Source organism: Onychostoma macrolepis, chromosome 14 (assembly GCF_012432095.1).
Source record: "Onychostoma macrolepis isolate SWU-2019 chromosome 14, ASM1243209v1, whole genome shotgun sequence".
NCBI classification, from domain to species: domain Eukaryota; kingdom Metazoa; phylum Chordata; class Actinopteri; order Cypriniformes; family Cyprinidae; genus Onychostoma; species Onychostoma macrolepis.
Genome location: NC_081168.1, coordinates 31,878,812 through 31,891,104, shown reverse-complemented (window position 1 = coordinate 31,891,104; position 12,293 = coordinate 31,878,812). Strand labels below are relative to the sequence as shown.

The 12,293-nt window shown below is 38.3% G+C and overlaps 1 protein-coding gene across 3 annotated transcripts in view; it reads left to right on the top strand.

The window, feature by feature from the left end:
- il1rapl2 (interleukin 1 receptor accessory protein-like 2) overlaps positions 1-12,293 on the top strand; it is a 297,022-nt gene that overhangs the window by 272,875 nt on the left and 11,854 nt on the right. The window lies entirely within an intron of this gene.

The following is a 12,293-nucleotide window of genomic DNA, read 5'->3' as shown; positions in this document are numbered from 1 at the left end:
ACATGGGGGATGAAAACACAACAAACAGTCCTGTGAGACACTTTGAAAGTCAGTGGCAGATTGTTTTCAGTAACACTTTATTTCAATAGTCCACTTTAGACATTCTACTAACAGTAAGTAACTTTGCAACTACATGTCAACTAGCAGTCATTAGAGTATTAGTAGACTGTCTGATTAATAACTTCTAACACTTTATTTGTATGGGTACACAATATACAACAAACACACTGACTATGAGAAACTTTGCAAGTATATGTCAACTTATTCTACTAACCCTAAACCTACCCTACTGAGAGTTAGTAGACATGTAGCTGCTAATTAATGAGAATTAGTTGACATGTAGTTACAAAGTTACTCATAGTTAGTAGAATGTCTTTAAAGTGTAACCTTTTTTTTCTTCTCTAAAATGTGATTTTTTTTTGACAGTCTATCAGTAATCAGTCTTCTAGGGTTATGTGAAGTGGTTTCCCAGCATTTTTTTAACACTGACCAGCTGCAAATGTGATATTTATTTACAACAATTCAATAATAAGAAGTTAATATTGTGGTATATATTAGACACAATATTGTCTGATTTTGTAAAATTGTGTAAGTATTACCTATAAAGCCACAGAAGAACTGTTGTGTGTCTCCTAATAAAACACAGGTGCTGGACTTGAAGCAGCGCATTCTGACCGTTCTGTGTGTGACATCAAAGTACTGCGAGAGCGATTAGAGGGCATTTTTGATTTTTTTTGTTTTGATTTCAAATAAATCTTGCCGTTTTGTTAAAGCAGTGTTGCTGTTGTAAAGTTATACAGCTACAGTTGTGTAGCAGGGTTTTTACGAGGACACATGCACAAAACGGCACTAATTTGACTTAATGTTGTGTGTATATGTTTGTTTAAGCACGATAAGATGCAAAACACAAGCATCTTATCATTTAAGCGTGGCCAGAGTGTTCCTCAGTGATGGGATGGAGGAGGTCTTGTGTCTTGTGTCTTGTGTCTTGTCTCTTGTCGGATGTCCAGAGATCTCTTCTGCTGACTCTGTATATGGTTTTTCCTTCTTATGGTGTCAGAGCTGCTGTACACACGCTGATGTTAACTCCACCACCATCTACACGCTTCTGACGGACTCTGAATTTCCTTGTTTCCTGAGGAACTCAAAACTTTGATATCTTTTCTAATATGCAGATTTGAGTTACATTGCCATATTATAGTGTTGCTGATATCTGTGCACAGAGACGTCAGTGATTTGTTGCCTGCTGAAAGCGTTCAGGTGTTTGGTGTTTTGCGAGTGTCTGAAGTCCTCAGTTATTGATGTGTTTGAATCATTACTGGTTCACGGCCCATTTTCACAAAACATGTTCAAGCTAAAAGTAGCTCATAACTCGCCAATTTAGGAGAGAATCTTAAAAATAATGGGCGTGTCAGTCCTACATTTAGGACTCCTAAATTTTTGCTCTAAGAGCATTTCACAAAGTGTTTTAGCGCTAAAACTAGCTCCTAAATCTGCGAAAGGTTAGGAGCAGTGGAGAGGAGTCCTAAGTAACTAAAATAGCTGTTGCCGGCAATCTGCCTCAGATTATAAACATTTTAAAAACATTTGACGATAATGAGCTTTAAGAAAGGTATCGCCTGGTTTTGGAGGTTATGCCAACTCTAAATTTTCCTTTGATTATATCCTTGTTTTCATTAACCAGCTTGGCAAGAAGTAACAGCTGTTCTTTTGTCCAGTTTGGTTTTCTTTTACGTTTGCATGTCGTACTATCAGCCGTGATTATTCTACTCTGTTAATTAAAAGGCTGTTTATATGCATATCAGCTAATTGTTTACGAGAAGCATACATGATGTATGAGGCTGACAATAAGCTGAACATATACTTGTTTAATTAGTGACTCTTAGCCTGCATTTTAAAATCTTTATTTGATTGTGGCAATTAACTTTTTTTTTTTTAAACCTTTATCTGAATATGGCAACATAATATCACTTTCTACAATATTTCTATGAATAAATCTCTGACAGAGACGATCAGCCAATCACTGTGTGCATAATTAATAAGCATGCTGACATCACCCATAGCAATGGTAAACTCCGCCCCCCCTTACTCTGAGTTTAAGACTTCTCTCTATTCCTGAGTACAAGTTTGTCTCAGCAGCTTTGTGAATAGGTTTTAAGAGAAAACTCTTAGCTAAAACTCTTACTGCTATTTAGGAGAACTCTTAGTGGTAAGATAAAATGTTTTGTGAATACGGGCCCTGGTTTGTCTGCTTCACACCAGTACTGTAATTCATTATTTTTGATTGTTAAACTGATAAGTGTGTGTCACCTGCATATTGTTTGACTGTAAGGCCGCTGGAGAAAAGCAGAGCATATGCAGACCTCAGGAGCTCAGATGAATGTTTGTTCACGTTTAGCGCCCATCGTGTGTTTTGGAGGAAATCAGCGTTCAGAAGCACAGATCTGGGTGAATATGCGTATGTTTTAGCGTAGTGTAGAGGTTGAATGGGGTCATGCTGTTAAAGTGCTGTGTGTAATTCAGGAGTTTTGAATGAGTGAGGAACCCAGGGAAAACATTACAACTGAACATTACTAATAGTAAAGGTTTCCCACAGTCAGTGAAAACCTGGAAATATCAGGGAATCATAGGCAGTTTGATCATATTCATTATTTTTACTGTAAATATACACATGGATACAAAAGTGGGGCATGCAAAATATACAGCGCATGGGGCACCACATTGGCAAAAACACCCAAACCATGGCTTCATATATGGACAAAGTATTGGGAGACAGCTCTTAATGATTGAATTCATCTGTTTCGATCAGACCCATTAGCACAGGTGTGTAAAATCAAGCAGCAGCCGTGCAGCCTGGATCATTCTGAAGAGCTCAGTGAATTCAAGCGAGGTACTGTGATAGGATACACCACCTTTGCAATAATCCAGTTCCTGAAATTTCATCCCTGTTAGATATGTTAACTGTAAGTGGTATTACTGGAAAATAGAAGTGTTTAGGAACAGAAGAAACTCAGTGATGAAGCAGAAGACCACATAGAGTCTCAGAGCGGCTCACTGAGTGCTGAGGTGCATGGTGAGTAACAGTCTCCAGAGCTGCAGATATCCACACTTCCACAGACATTAATATCAGCACTAAAACTGTGTGGCGGAGCTTCATGAATGGGTTTCCATAGCCAAGCATCGCTGCTGAGTGGGTAAAATACACAGATACTGGACTCTGGAGCAATGGAAACCTGTTCTGTGGAGCGACCGAGCACACAGTGTGACGGCCAAGTCTGGGTTTAGAGAACGTTACCTGCCTAAATTCATTGTGCTGGCTGTAAAGTGTAGTGGATGAAGGATAATGGTGTGGGGCTTATTTCCCCTTGTTTCCAGTGAAATCTTAAAGGGGTGGTTGATTGCGATTTCACTTGTTTAGCATTAGTTAGTGTGTAATGTTGCTGTTTGAGCATGAACAATATCTTATTTTTGCAATCAACTTTTTATTTTTCAAATCGACAAAACAACATCCACTCAAACAAACAACAGGGAGGGGGAACAACAGACACACCATCAGCAATTTCAATTTCAGTTTGTAGTAAAAGGAACAAAACAGAATTCATATGAGTCCATAGACTGACAACAATTGGACATTCTCAAAACATGTGAAGAAAAGTACCTGCTGATACAGTGTTACAGATATATGACAGTTATAGGTCGATTGCAGTTTCATTTTAAACCTCTTGTAAGGAGTTATGTATGCTCTATGGATGACTTTGAAATGGATAAGACGATGAGCCAAGTTTTTAGAAGTTAAGATTAGATTAGACCACACCCTCTCCCAGTCGACCGATAAATCAAAATCTGTTAATTCACGATTCCAGATAGATTTAATAGAAAGAGACTTTGCAGTGTGATGATTAAGTTTACTATACAATAAAGAAATGGATGGCCGACCAGAGGGTGGTGCGATCCGATCCCATATAGGATGAGAGGAAATAGGGGACGCCCAGGGAACTCCATAGGCCTTGAGAGCAGAACGTAACTGAAAAAAGACAAAATATGATAATGCTGGTAAACAAAACATAGTTCTTAGTTCTTGAAGTGAGCAGAGTCCCTGGTTATCATATAAGTCATGGCATGTGTTTCTGCCCAATGTAGACCAAGAGGGCTGGACAAATGGCCGATTTCAACATAAAAAATTAAAGTTGTGCCATAAGGGTCTGTTGTTACAAAATTTGAAAGGTCCTCCCATCAGATATTCCACCCTTTTTAGAAAAAAAAGTGAAGTCCTTAGATGTAGTATTCTGGATTCTCCAAATATCGATTAAATTAAAGTAATACTCCACCCCAAAATGCTAATTTTGTCATTAATCACTTACCCCCATGTCGTTCCAAACCTGTAAAAGCTTTGTTCGTCCTCAGAACACAATTTAAGATATTTTGGATGAAAACTGGGAGGCTTGTGACTGTCCCATTGACTGCCTAGTAAATTACACTGTCAAGGCACAGAAAAGTATAAAAAACATCGTCACAATAGTCCATCTGCCATCAGTGGTTCAATCTGAATTTTATGAAGCGACGCGAATACTTTTTGTATCAGTGTTGTATCAGTAACGCATGGATACGTATTGTACGTTTATTAACACTTCGATTTGAACAGAAACAGCGTATCCATGCGTTACTGATGACAGAGAATAGCGTACGCACTTTGTGTCCATCGGCTGCTTTTCAAAATGGAGCTACACTGACACAGAGAGACAGAGAGGAGACGAATTGTTGAATAAATGTCGTTGTTATTTTTTTTTTTCTTTGGGTACAAAATGTATTCTCGTCGCTTCGTAAAATTCTGATTGAACCACTGATGGCAGATGGACTATTTTGACAATGCTTTTTATGTTTTTTTGCATTTTGGGGTGGAGTATCCCTTTAAGTTCAGTGATAAATTTATTCAATAACGTAGAGGATGGGTTAGCTGTAGTATCAGGGTGAGATTTATCCAGTGCAGGATTTAAAACAGCATTAAAATCACCACCCATCACTAAAGGACAATCAATCTGCTCAAGTAATATATTTATTTAGTTGATTTGTATAGCGCTTTTTACGATACAAATCGTTGCAAAGCAATATTTTGGAAATATTTGTGTCTGCCTCATTCGGGCAGTAAATGGAGACCAGTGCTAACCTGTCATTATGTATTTTACAGCGTATAAAAACAAATCTATCTTCATCATCATTCCCGGTATGTTCAATAGTTAAATGTAACTTCCTATCGACTAAGATTTATTAGGAGTAGTTTTATTACTTTTTTTTAGTTTAGTTTGTGCTCCCCCTTAGTTTTATTAGGAGCACAAGAGAAGGCTGCCAGTTTGTAATACCTGTTTTGAAAACGTGCCACATTGCATTGTTTTAAATGAGACTCTTGTATCAGGGCACAGGAAATTGATTTACGGTGCAAATATTATAATATCCGGGTACGCTTAATAGGAGAATTTAGGCCATTCACATTCAGTGATAAGATATTCAGAACATGCATTGTGTTCTCGCAATGCCAAGCTTCTGTCTAAGTGAAGAGAAACAAAAGCAAATGCCATACTGCCAGTGACATGTAAACATTAGTATGTATACTGGATACCAATCCACCTAGATGCATAATCCTTTTAAAAGAAAAGCAGAATAAATAAAAGTACTGATGTCTGTTGAAGGGCATAGAAAAAAAACAAAAACAAGGAACAACAAACAACTGTGTATAAAAACCAAAGCAGACCGCACATTACCGAGAGTGAAGGTCTGCATAAATAACAGAAACAAATGTTGATGCGTGACCAGTCCACTTCAATGCAAGACATGTCCCCAAAAGGCCCACTGAGCCAAAATCGTAGTGACTGAACCTGCTCTCCATCAGCCTGAAGAATAATAATAATAATAAATAAAAATAAAGAAATTAAATCATTAGTATTTACCAATCAGCGGACGAATGTACAGGGCAGGGGCAAGATTCCAAAAAGAAATTAACAAGCGCTAGCTTGATACCGTTAGCTATAGCAGCATCGAGATCCTCTCTGGAGATGGCAGAATCTTTGAATTTTTTCTTTACTGGCAATTGTTCACTCTCTCTTTTCCGGCTGTCCTTGACTGCTGGGGTACTCATAGTAAGCTAAATAAAGAGTGGATCGAAATTTACTGACAGGATATATACAATTTCTGACAAAGTGAGCAGAGCGAAAGAGTATGTGTGCATTGCCGATGAAGGGTCACATCATTCCTCCGAGCATAAACAATATCTGCAAAGTTATGAAGCTGAAAGTTAAATACAAATGAAGATATCGTCTTTTAAAATTATGGCAGTTTAATGCCTAAAAAACAGCTTGTAGGGACTACAATGAGTTACTTCCCGGGTTTGTGACATTACAAACCCAGATAAACCCCGTCCCCGGGGCCATGTTGCGCTGCTTTTGAGAAGAGGAAGAGTTGTTGCCATGCTGTCAAAACTAGGGGTGCAGGAAAAAAATCTATTCATATATGAATTGCGATTCTGTCTTCTAACGATTCTAATGGATTCACAAGTTTCAAAATCAATGTTCTAAAGCAGCGGTTCTTAATCGTGTTACTCGCGTCGCCCTGCTCTTTCTCACCTGATCATCAGCTCAGCTCCAATAAACGGTTTCCAGTTATACACTTTATGTGCATAGACATACAGATAATGTTCACATAACTATGACAAACGTTAAACATGGCAGTTGCCATGCTGTTTTAAAGCTTTAATCAGGATAAAACTGTTTCACGAGTTCTCACTTACATATAATTAGCCGGAGTTTAGTAATGTGTATTTGGCGAGTATGGTAATGTGAAGTTGGCATGCTGTCCTGGGGAAGGGCTCCGAGCTCAGGAATGGCCGAACCCAGAGTACCCCCACAGTATAAGTGTGGTAAGAACTCAAGTGTGAAGAAGGGGCAGTGGAGGGATGCTGATTAACCGTCAAATGGATAGTGAGCGGTATGTCAGCTGTATTTATACCCGTGCGTAGATTAACTTGAGTGCGTTCATCTTGTGTTAATTAGGCTAAGTATCTGACGTGCTCCTCCCGAACTTTGTTAATAAAACATCATATATTAAAAGCTAACAGAAGCAGTAGCATTTACAAATAACAGTGTATCTAAAAGTATGAGACAACAACAAACAAAAAACATATCATTAAGAGCCGTTCTTGCACAGGTTCTGCGCGATCCTCTTCACTAATATCCTCTGCGTCTCAATCGGGCTCAAAATGATAAGCAATATAGACGACGCCATTGTTTACAATACAACCCGAGCACATGCTGCTGAGGTGAGGGGCGGGACGTTCAGACGTGCACTAGATTGCGGTTTAGCCAATCACAACACACTGGGCCAGCTAGCCAATCAGAGCCCATCGTGTATTTCTGAGGGAGGGGCTTCATAAAAGCAGGAAATGATCAGTGCGTTTAAAAGGAGAAGGGATTTGTGAAAAATAATGCGTTTTTTTTAAAAACGTAGCATTAACACATGTTAGACTACAACCCATAAACACAATCGAGCCTAGAACAAAAAAAAAGTCAACAACCGCTTTAATGCTTCAGCATATCAAGACATTTTGGACAATGCTGTGCTTCCAGTTTGGGGAAGGACCTTTTGTCTTCCAGCATGACTTAGTGCATAAAGCAAGTTTGATGAGTTTTGTGTACAAACCCGATTTCAAAAAAGTTGGGACACTGTACAAATTGTGAATAAAAACAGAATGCAATGATGTGGAAGTTTCAAATTTCAATATTTTATTCAGAATACAACATAGATGACACATCAAATGTTTAAACTGAGAAAATGTATCATTTTAAGGGAAAAATAAGTTGATTTTAAATTTCATGGCATCAACACATCTCAAAAAAGTTTGGACAAAGCCATGTTTACCACTGTGTGGCATCCCCTCTTCTTTTTATAACAGTCTGCAAACGTCTGGGGACTGAGGAGACAAGTTGCTCAAGTTTAGGAATATGAATGTTGTCCCATTCTTTTCTAATACAGGCTTCTAGTTGCTCAACTGTGGTCTTCTTTGTCGCATCTTCCTCTTTATGATGCGCCAAATGTTTTCTATGGGTGAAAGATCTGGACTGCAGGCTGGCCATTTCAGTACCCGGATCCTTCTTCTACGCAGCCATGATGTTGTAATTGATGCAGTATGTGGTCTGGCATTGTCATGTTGGAAAATGCAAGGTCTTCCCTGAAAGAGACGACGTCTGGATGGGAGCATATGTTGTTCTAGAACTTGGATATACCTTTCAGCGTTGATGGTGCCTTTCCAGATGTGTAAGCTGCCCATGCCACACGCACTCATGCAACCCCATACCATCAGAGATGCAGGCTTCTGAACTGAGCGCTGATAACAACTTGGGTTGTCCTTGTCCTCTTTACTCCGGATGACATGGCGTCCCAGTTTTCCAAAAAGAACTTCAAATTTTGATTCGTCCGACCACAGAACAGTTTTCCACTTTGCCACGGTCCATTTTAAATGAGCCTTGGCCCAGAGAAAACGCCTGCGCTTCTGGATCATGTTTAGATATGGCTTCTTTTTTGACCTATAGAGTTTTAGCCGGCAACAGCGAATGGCACGGTGGATTGTGTTCACCGACAATGTTTTCTGGAAGTATTCCTGAGCCCATGTTGTGATTTCCATTACAGTAGCATTCCTGTATGTGATGCAGTGCCGTCTAAGGGCCCGAAGATCACGGGCATCCAGTATGGTTTTCCGGCCTTGACCCTTACGCACAGAGATTGTTCCAGATTCTCTGAATCTTTGGATGATATTATGCACTGTAGATGATGATAACTTCAAACTCTTTGCAATTTTTCTCTGAGAAACTCATTTCTGATTTCGCCGCAGCATTGGGGGAATTGGTGGTCCTCTTCCCATCTTGACTTCTGAGAGACACTGCCACTCTGAGAGGCTCTTTTTATACCCAATCATGTTGCCAATTGACCTAATAAGTTGCAAATTTGTCCTCCGGCTGTTCCTTATATGTACATTTAACTTTTCCGGCCTCTTATTGCTACCTGTCCCAACTTTTTTGGAATGTGTAGTTCTCATGAAATCCAAAATGAGCCAATATTTGGCATGACATTTCAAAATGTCTCACTTTCAACATTTGATATGTTATCTATATTCTATTGTGAATAAAATATAAGTTTATGAGATTTGTAAATTATTGCATTCCTTTTTTATTCACAATTTGTACAGTGTCCCAACTTTTTTGGAATCGGGTTTGTAGAAGAACTCGTCTGGCCCTGACCTCAACCCCATCAAACACCTTTGGGCTGACCTGGAACGGAGATTGAGGGCCAGGTCTTATCATCCAACATCAGTGTCTGACCTCACAAACGCTCTGCTGGATGAATGTGCAAAAAACCCACAGAAACACTCCGAAATTATGTGGAAAGCTGGTCCAGAAGAATGGGAACTGTTACAGCTGCAAAAGAATGCAATGTCATTAAAGTCCCTGTTGGTGTAATTGTCCATATTCTGTCGAGTGATGACTATATAGTAGGTACTCACTTTGTGTCTAATGAAGTTGCACTGCTGGGAAATCATGCTGGTGATAAAGTAACAAGGTTGTCCATAGTGATGTGACAAAAACAAAAGCCTTTGGACTACTTCCAATTTACTCATTTCAAATTAAGTTATGAATGAGCTTTTTCCCCTCCCAAAAACCACACAAACAGATGGTCTGAAGTAATTCTGCATCTAATCCTAGTGTGACGCACCATTAAACTCAGCAGGAATCAGATCTCCATTAGCACAAGCCTGACACACACTCACATTTCCATCAGCTGAACACGGGAATAGACACACACAACACACACACACACACACACTGACAGCAGCACATTCTCCAAATACTGTTGTTAAGCCACCATCACCTTCCTGATCTCTCTCTCTAACACACACACACACACACACAGTATATTGTTAAGGCAGTGATGTGCGACAGGTGTGAATGAGTGTGGACACTTCTTGAGTTATTACTCTACAGAGCACAGGTGAAAGAAGAAAAACAGTTCTTGGAAAATACATTTCAGTGAGGAGCTGACATTACACGTGACCTGCTGTGACGGCCAAAACCGTCTGCTAATTATTTTATCTGAGGACATGCTCATTTGTAAAAAAAATAAATAAATATACAAATAAATAATAATAATACAAAAACCTTGCTAAAAAGTTACAGTAAAGATATTTACATTGTTACAAAAAATAAATTTCCAATAGATGCTTTTCTTTTGAACTTTATATTTATCAAATTTTCCTGAAAAAATTAAGTGATGGCGTAAATAGATGGCAATGGAGTAAATTATAATAATATTTCTGTTGGTACTGTATTTTGAAACAATAAAATGCAGCATTAGTGACACTTCTTTCAGAAATATTCAAATAATCTCTCTCTCTTTTTTCTTTTCCTAAACATTTGTAAGAGTCTCTGTTATGTTTAAGGTGTGTTTACAGTTATCTGCATATACAGTAAAACAATCTATGTTCATGGTATGTCTCCATTTAGACCTCTAAATACTGTTAGTTTTGTTCAGCTGCTTCCACACAGAATCTTTCCTTGTCTCACAGTTTCTGAAAGCTGTCACTCAAACAGCAGAAGCACACACCAGATCTGCAAAACATACACTGATTCTCAGCCTTTGACTCCGTTTTCAGTTTCATAAACACTTTTTGCAAAAAACAACACACAATTCTCTATGTAACACACACAAATCTAGCAGGAATTAATATTATGGCAAAGGTGTTTGCAAATGTTTGCTTTTGAGATGTGTTTGTGATATTTTGAATGTAGTGCAATTGGCGTTTTGCATTTTGTGTGCAATTCTTGGATTTGTGTGTAAAGTTTTGAAAAAAAAGAGAAGGTTTTGAAAATGAGTGTAAGCTGTTGAGAAAAAAAAAACTAAACGTCAACTGATGTTCATCTAAAGGCTGAAACATACAATCTGAATTACACAAGCAGAAATATCATGGCTTTAATGAATATACTGAACAGACATGTTTCACAGTTCAGTCTGAATATATTCAGATTTTACGGTCTTTGAGGATGAATTGCTCTTTAGATCTTGCTTTCATGTTTGGATTCACTTTAAAGAATAGAAATGAAAAGAGGTGAAGCATCCATATGATATTAGTCCTATTAAAATATTCCCAGCCTACATACTGATGTTTTATAATCATGAGTCATTCTATGCTCAAGCATTCATTTATAGAAAATAAAAGCACTGAAAAAGATCAATTCTATCTTTTGAAATGTCATCCTTTCAAAACTTACTAAAGTTTCACTAAAAACCAGAAACAGTTCTATTATTCTCCAGTGCTCCCTGTCAGTTGTGACATTAAACCAGGTGGTTTTCCTGATGAATTCTGTATACTTTATATGTGAAACATGAAGTAAGCTCCACTGTGAATCTCTAAGAGTTATTGACGAGCATTATCCACCTGAAATGAAGGAGTAATTCACAAACATCAAACAGACATCATCAAAGGAAGATGAGCACGGATAACGGCTGACAGTGACTCAAACAGATGAAACTCATGTTACAGATCACTGAAACAACGCTGCATTTGATTACTGATGTTTGCTGGGTTTGCCTGATCACCTCTTCTGGACATTTGCTCCCCTCAACATCACTTTTTTTCAGCTGCTTACACACGTTTTCAAAACTTTACACAAATCCAAGAATTGCACACAAAATGCAAAATGCCTCGCATCTCTTGGAATATGAAGCACTGCATTCAAAATATCACAAACACATCTCAAAAGCAAACATTTGCAAACACCTTTGCCATAATATTAATCCCTGTTAGATTTGTGTGTGTTACAGAGAGAACTGTGTGTTGTGTTTTGCAAAAAGTGTTTTATGAAATTCAAAGGCTGATAATTAGTGTGTGGTTTTGCAGATCTGGTGTGTGCTTCTGCTGTTTGAGTGACAGCTTTCAGAAACTGTGTGACAAGGAAAGATTTAGTGTGGAAGCAGCTGAACAAAACTAAATCAATGTTTCATTTATTTTGCATTCAATATTACTTACGATACTTACAATTACTTAAATATTAAGTAAGAATGTCTCAACCCTTGGATGTTAAATAATGAGTCGAGAAGGAGATGTTACAAACTACTGCTGATGTTCTGGTTCGTTAGACACACTGAGAACAGAAGAGCATGATGGGATACAGATCTGCGCAGCATGCTCTGTTTTATACTGGCAAATGTAGTACTCCATGCATGAAGAAAGTTCCTTCTGCAGAAGCGGTATGAAT